Source organism: Mandrillus leucophaeus, unplaced genomic scaffold (genome assembly GCF_000951045.1).
Source record: "Mandrillus leucophaeus isolate KB7577 unplaced genomic scaffold, Mleu.le_1.0 Scaffold241, whole genome shotgun sequence".
Taxonomy (NCBI): domain Eukaryota; kingdom Metazoa; phylum Chordata; class Mammalia; order Primates; family Cercopithecidae; genus Mandrillus; species Mandrillus leucophaeus.
The window spans coordinates 1,695,602-1,703,020 of record NW_012102488.1 but is presented as its reverse complement, the minus strand read 5'-3'; the positions used below and the strand labels follow the sequence as shown (position 1 = coordinate 1,703,020).

The following is a 7,419-nucleotide window of genomic DNA, read 5'->3' as shown; positions in this document are numbered from 1 at the left end:
GATTAATATGGTAGTTGAACATCCTCCTCCTCCTGAGTACAGTGTGGCCTTATTTAATCTTTTTCATCTCTCTGGGTCACTATTTCTTCATTTTTCTTAAGTCTGTTCATTTTTTAAAACTCAAGAACAGTGTCTACCAACAGGTTTTAGAGATCCACAGGGTACATGACTGGGTTTCATGACTCAGCTGAAATTATATGCAAGATATGATGCATATATATACATTTTTATGAGGATGCAATTTATAGCTTCTTTTGGATTATCAAAGTTTTATATAACTCACCACTTACCTTCCACCCAAAAGGTTAAGAACTATAGGAACCGGAAGTATTTTTGTGTAATGTATTATAATAAACTACACTGTTTCATGCAACCCCTGAATAGTGAAGTTATCTTTAACAGAGGTATTGCTATTCTTTGAAAGTAATTTTTTGAAGTAAGGAACAAATTTATTTTAATGCACTATAATATATGTTTACTTTTTGGCTACTTAAGCCTATAATGTTTCTGTTATATTAACCAATTAAAACGCCTCCTAGTTATTTTATAGCTTAAAAACAAGTTCATCAAATAGAATAAGTAAGAGTTTGATTCTGCCTTATGGTGAATTAAAGAATGCTTAGTTTTAAAGAGTGATTCAAATGCCCTTTATTAAGATCTCTTCCCCACTTTGCATGTTCTAAAAGGAAAATAATACTTGAGATCCATTTGTAAGGAGAGAAAAGGAAGCAATGACATAATGCCCAGAGTTGGAGCCAATTAAACCAGGTTTGTACTTTTTCTTTCCATAATGTAACATATTTATTCTGGTCTTGAATCTCTTTTATTAATCGCCTGTCTTATTCCAGCAAAAATCTAATAATTTCAAACCTTGCCATAATAGTATGGAGGAGACAAAGATGAGTAAGACATGCCCTTTTCAAACTATTTGCAACTAATGCAAAAGAACAGAAATCATAACAGTCTCTCAGACCACAGTGCAATCAAATTAGAACTCAGGATTAAGAAACTCACTCAAAACCGCATAACTACATGGAAACTGAACAACCTGCTCCTGAATGACTACTGGGTAAATAGCGAAATGAAGGCAGAAAGAAAGATGTTCTTTGAAACCAAATGTTCTTTGAGAACAAAGATACAACATGCCAGAATCTCGGGGACACATTTAAAGCAGTGTATAGATGCCCACAAGAGAAAGCAGGAAAGATCTAAAATCAACACCCTAACATCAAAATTAAAAGAACTAGAGAAGCAAGAGCAAACAAATTCAAAAGCTAGCAGAAGAAAAGAAATAACTAAGATCAGAGCAGAACTGAAGGAGGTAGAGACACAAAAAACCCTTCAAAAAATCAGTGACTCTAGGAGCTGTTTTTTTGAAAAGATCAACAAAATAGACTGCTAGCCAGACTAATAAAGAAGAAAAGAGAGAAGAAGCAAATAGATGCAATTAAAAAAAAATGACATAGGGGATATCAAACTATTTGCAACTTATAAATATGAAAGACAAAATTATAAAAAGCTAGTTAGCAATCTCATTTTAACATGGAAAGTTCTGTGAGGTTTGGTAAATTGCTTGAGGTCAGAAGCTCTTAAAGAGTTAAGGTGGAATTCAGACTTATATCTGTTGACTCCAAACCATATTTGCCTTCCATTATGTCACAATGTTCCCTATTTTATTTAGGTTTAGTTGTTGTGCAACTAGCTGATTACTGAAGTAGAGGGTGGAGATCATATGTATTTCATTTAAGGAATTTACTTTCATTTAAGGAATTTATTTCATTTACTTTCTGATGAAGTAAAAAGGGGGAGCGTATTCTCTATTCTTCAGAAGTTTAGAAGATTAGAGACGGGAACTAACATTTGTAAGCACTTACTATGTGCTAGACACTATTGTAAGGACTTAACATGAACTAACTTATTTAATTAACAACAGCCAGGTGACATACTTGGTGTTATCCCTCATCTTTAAAACAAAGAAATAAGCAAATTGCCCGAGATCACATAGCTAGTAAGTACCAAAAGCAGATTCAAAACCGTGTATTGGGAAAGGTTTGATAGGGTTTACACCATGTCTATTGACTTAATCTTTTTTTTGTTTATTATTATTATTTTTTATTTTTTGAGACGGAGTCTCACTCTGTCGCCCAGGCTGGAGTGCAGTGGCACAATCTTAGCTCACTGCAACCTCCGCCTTCTGGGTTCAAGTAATTCTCCTGCCTCAGCCTCCCGAGTAACTGGGTCTACAGGTGTGTGCCCCCACGCCTGGTCAATTTTTTTTGGTATTTTAGTAGAGAAGACGGGGTTTCACTGTGTTAGCCAGGATGGTCTTAATCTCCTGACCTCATGATCCGCCCGCCTCGGCCTCCCAAAGTACTGGGATTACAGGCTTGAGCCACTGCACCCAGCCAACTTAAAATTTAATATTACACAAACCAAACAAATAGCTGGACAATGTAGTCTGAGCTCTGTTGCTATTAGTGTCATTTGTAAACATCTTAATTCAACTATTAGCAGTTAAATCACCTTACCAAAATAATATTTACATCTTAACAAGCTTTTCATTGTAATCAGTTTGAAAAAGTAATTTAGGTTACATGATCCTGTGGTGAAGAGAGATTTTAAATTCACAGAATAGTGAACAGCAACATATGATAGAAAGGACTTTGAGGTGGGGCTCAGATCTGGGTTCTTTCAATTCCCAGCTTTCCTGCTGACTCACGTGCTCTACAACTATCTTAACCTGTTTTCATATGTTTTGTAAGATGAGAAGATTGACTTCATTGTTCCCTAAGTCCCTTACAATGATACAATTATCCTATCAGTAGATTTTTAAAATGTGAATTTTTTAACATGTGAATAGCTAAGAATTTTTGGTTGAGAGATAAGTCTTTAGAGATCACTTCATTAATTCCTCCCAGGTGACAGATGGAGAGACTGAGACCTTCACGTTTGTATGGCACTGTAAACATTTCAAAGCTCTTTGTTCTTTTACATACATTAATCTCATGTGAGCCTCATCACCATACTCTTGTGGGTTAAATACTATTCTCTTCATTGTATACAAGACCAGATTGAATTAGTCATATAGCTGGGCTAGATAAAGTGACTCTGTGACTCTCAACCGAGTTTATCATGTTTTCTTGCTTTAGTGAGACTAATTACATCCTTGAATGAAGTACTATTTTGTGAGAAAGTGAGAATTCAGTGATTTATGAAAAAATCCAAGCAGAAGAAACAAAACATTTTCTAACATGAAAGTAGTAATGACTACAGCTATGTATCTAGCAGTAACAAAGAGGAAAGGAAGTGGCAAGTAATAAGGTCTATGAGTTGATTTAATTTTGGTTTTCATTTATTCCTGGCTTAAGAATAAGCATAATTGACTTTTAATATCCTTGTGTTTATCAATAACATACTTTATCCTGACTAAATAATGCAAGGAGAAATCATACTTTATAATAAAGTATTCATAAATTGTAGGTGAGCTAAGGAAAATTTCAAACAGTTAATTTGAAAAGATACTTTGAAAACAAATAAATAAGCATGGGAAGCTAAGCTTTATGTAAAATTATTTAATTATTTCATTGCCTTTATTGAAGTGAGTTTTCTTTTTTATTTCCACTTTGTAGTTGTAGAGCTACAACTTTTTTGTAACTTTTTAGTATTTTTTTAATTGGAAAGAAAATAATTTTAAAACTAGTATGTAGGCATGAGCAGTTTTTCTTTTACAATTTTTTTCCCAAATTGTCTCTCCTTTAAAAGGAACTGACTTTCTAGATTACGTGGTATGATGGTGCTTTCTCTGCAGATATGAAAATTTGATCATTAATACAATCTCTAGTTGTTCTATATTAAAATGTTTTTTTAAAGATGATTAACTGCATGTATTCTGTAGAACTAATAAAAGAAAGGAGGATCTCCCAGATGGTTCTAATCAAATAAGGAAAACAGCAAAGGATGGAGTTGATGTACAACAAAATTTGAAAGCAACATTATGAGATTTGACTTATTTTAGAGAAGAAAAATGTATTATGTCCTTTCTGAAGCCTGTTTTTCTTAAGAGTCCATTATAATATTCTCTTGCCCAGCTGCTGATGTTCTTTCCTTATGCCCTGCTCTACAGAGCTCCACCTCTTATTGCATACCCATTCTCACGCCATCACAGATCCATGGAATTCAAAATGATATTTGATGCAGACTTGAATAGAGCTAGTTTTTAATTCTCAACTCTATGTCTCACTTCAAAACGTGTAAAGGTTTTTTTTTACAGCTACTTTTTAATGGTGCTTTAAAGGAAAAGATGAAGAGGCCCCTTCATGGTAATTAATTTTTTGATTTTTGTTTTGAGATAACTAAGGAGCTAGTTTCCTGGAAACTTCAAATTCCTAACACAGTTTCATTAAATTGTACCTATTGTAATACGATTGTGTCTTGCTAACCCAGACTGTAGTCAGTTTTAAGGACTACTGTTAGTTTCTCATTGGCCCATTGTGATTTAGTGTTCATAAAAAGGTTACAACATTTAACTGAGGGTTTAGAATTTTTCAAGATGACTGGGCTTTTTCCTGTGATCTGTGAGTTTCTCTTGTTTGGCTTTAGGCTTAAAGAATTCCTGATCTAGAGTCAACTGCAAGCAAGCCAGGCTTCCAGGCTGGTGTCCCATTCGTATTAAAACATTCCCTTTTTACACGTGTATGGCCTTGTGATTCAGAAGGCATGGTTTTAATACCCAAAGCCTTTTAACTTTTTAAACTATTCCAATGAAGAAATTGCTGAAACAGTAACTTTTTTTTTAACAAGTCTTGTTGACAAATTCGTTAGCATTAAATTGTTTTTCCTAGCTATTGATTAGTTTTAATGTAGATTTATTTCTATGTAGTCTGCTTTCTGTGCCAGAATATTTTCTAAAAATGAGATAAGTTCTTAGATGTATGGAAATTTGAGGAACTCTTCGATGTCATATTCAGTAAACCTCAGGATGGCAATAAGGGAAATATGGAGCTGTTGATTTATGTGTATATGTATGTATGTGTATATTTGGGTTTGTGATCTAAACACCCAGGAAATAAATTTGATTTATAGCTTCTTTCTTGACCAAGTTATTTTAAAGTTTAGCATGGTGATAGAATTATTTGGAAATATTGATTGGTTTTTTCTTTTGCAAGTGTATTGCTACTTAACAATTAAATGATTAAATGTAGCTCAGGACTTTGTTTTATTTCTTTGTGTTGTATTTGAGAGAATTAAATGGGTTGATTCAGAGTTTTAAAAAATAGAAGTATAGGTAATAAAGGAGAATTACAGAATCTGTTGGCCTGCATTTGTAAGATCAGTCCACCTTGAGTTGCCCAGTTATTTGAATTTATCAGAGAAAAATAGTACCAAGTAAGTATAAATATTCAAATAGTTATTGAATATTTCATTAACATATATATGCCACCTTTAGTTTTCTTAATTCCCAATGTGAGAAATTTGGATGATTTTCATAAATATTCAAAAATTATTCTGCTGTACAAAATTGAGAGTATTGTTGAAAGAGATAATAATTTGCTCTTGGGTCTTTTTATTTCTTTTATGAAAACCCATCTCCAAAAAAATTGAAAAGTTGCTAATTGCAATGAGGGTTTTCTATGAAGTTATTAAATTTGATTCTTGAATTGTATGAACTTCCTCAATAGCTTTGCTTATACTTATATATAAACAGAACATTTTAATATAAGATTTGGTAGTATAGTATGTTGCCAGTCTGCAGCTCTTCTATAGGAGAAATGAAGATCTTTGCAAAAGATTTGGGGACTCCAGATTTTCTATGTAAGGTTAAAAAAAAAGTTTTTGATTACATTGAATGAATTCAGTAAAAATGACTTTCTTTTCTCCAGCAATATGAATATCATGTCTTATAAAAATTAATAACAATAGGCATCATTTGGCTGGCAGAAATAGCATTTCACATACTCTTTTTACAGCAAACTATAGACAAAGTCTGATATGATAAAAGAAATGTAATTTTTTTTTTTTTTTTTTTTTTTTTTTATGGAGTCTCGCTCTGTTGCCCAGGCTGGAGTGCAGTGGCGTGATCTCAGCTCACTGAACCTTCGCTTCCTGGGTTCAAGCGATTCTCTAACCTCAGCCTCCTGGGATTACAGATGCCACCCCACCTGGCTAATTTTTGTATTTTTAGTAGAGACAGGGTTTCACCATGTTGGCCAGGCTGGTCTCGAACTCCTGACCTCAAGTGATCTGCCTGCCTCAGCCTCCCAAAGTGCTGGGATTACAGGCATGAGCCACCGTGCCTGGCCCAAAACTGACTTTTTAAATAAGTTCTGTGAGCTTTAACACATGTATGGATCCATATAACTACCACTACAAACAGGAAACAAACAGTCCCATCACCCTAGAAAACTTCTGGCTGTCCCTTTTTAGTCAAAATCTCTCCCTACATCTAACAATTACTGATCTGTACTTCATCATTATAGTTTTACCTATTCCAGAATATTGTATAAATGGAATTTTATTTCCTAGCCAAACTGTATCCAGCTTTATTAAAGATACTTAACATAAATAATCATGGTATTTCAGGCAGGACATGGGCAGAGAATCATTAACAGTATACATACAACAACTTTCAAACTCCCTTCTTCAATGGACTACCAAAAATCAGAAAGCCACTATAAACCCAATGAAGTCTTCATGTGATGCTGTGAACAGGGAAAGTTTAGAGTGAGGTTGACATTTCACATTTAAATATTGTTTAATAACTTTTCACAAGCCAATCCTGACTCAGGCAGTGAGATGAAATGGTAGAATTTATCTGAAGATCCAGTCTAGAAATGGAACCACTGCTCTTTTGAGGGGCTCCATCTCAGTGGTATCACTGGAACATCCAGATTGTCTGAAACACTGGTAACCAATTATTGGGGGTCAGATCCCAGCAGATGTCTGGGTTTAAGGAAGTTAAGTCTATGCTGAAAGGTGGAAAGGGAGAAAAGAACGTAAAAACAAATTTGTTTTTCCATCCCACAGGCTTTTGTGCCAAGGAGGCCATGTGTGTCTAAGTCAGGGAGTCCCTCCTCCTGAGATCCAAGAGGAAGTCTCTCAAAACTAGAAGGGAAAGGTATTTTCCCCTTCAATCCAGCTTTGGAGACATTTTATTAGTGACATATACCCCTTCCCCCAAAAACAACAGTAAGTGTTCTGTGTACTAACAACATAGCTTTGAAAACACACACACACACACACACACACACACACACACATACAAGCACCTTGGGAGGCCGAGGCAGCCGGATCACTTGAGGTCAGTTCAAGACCAGCTTGATCAACATGGTGAAACCCATCTCTACTAAAAATACAAAAATTAGCCAGGTGTGGTGGCATGAGTCTGTAATCCCAGCTACTCAGGAGGCTGAGGCTAGAGAA

At 34.7% G+C, this 7,419-nt stretch overlaps 1 protein-coding gene across 1 annotated transcript in view; it reads left to right on the top strand.

The window, feature by feature from the left end:
* Positions 1-686: 686 nt before the first annotated feature.
* The window catches only part of PEAK1 (pseudopodium-enriched atypical kinase 1), a 183,065-nt gene continuing 176,332 nt past the window's right edge, over positions 687-7,419 (top strand). Inside the window, exons 1-2 of the mRNA XM_011982676.1 lie at positions 687-768; positions 2,125-2,246. The gene's annotated coding sequence lies outside the window, so the exon portion shown is untranslated. The remainder of the gene's footprint in view (positions 769-2,124; positions 2,247-7,419) is intronic.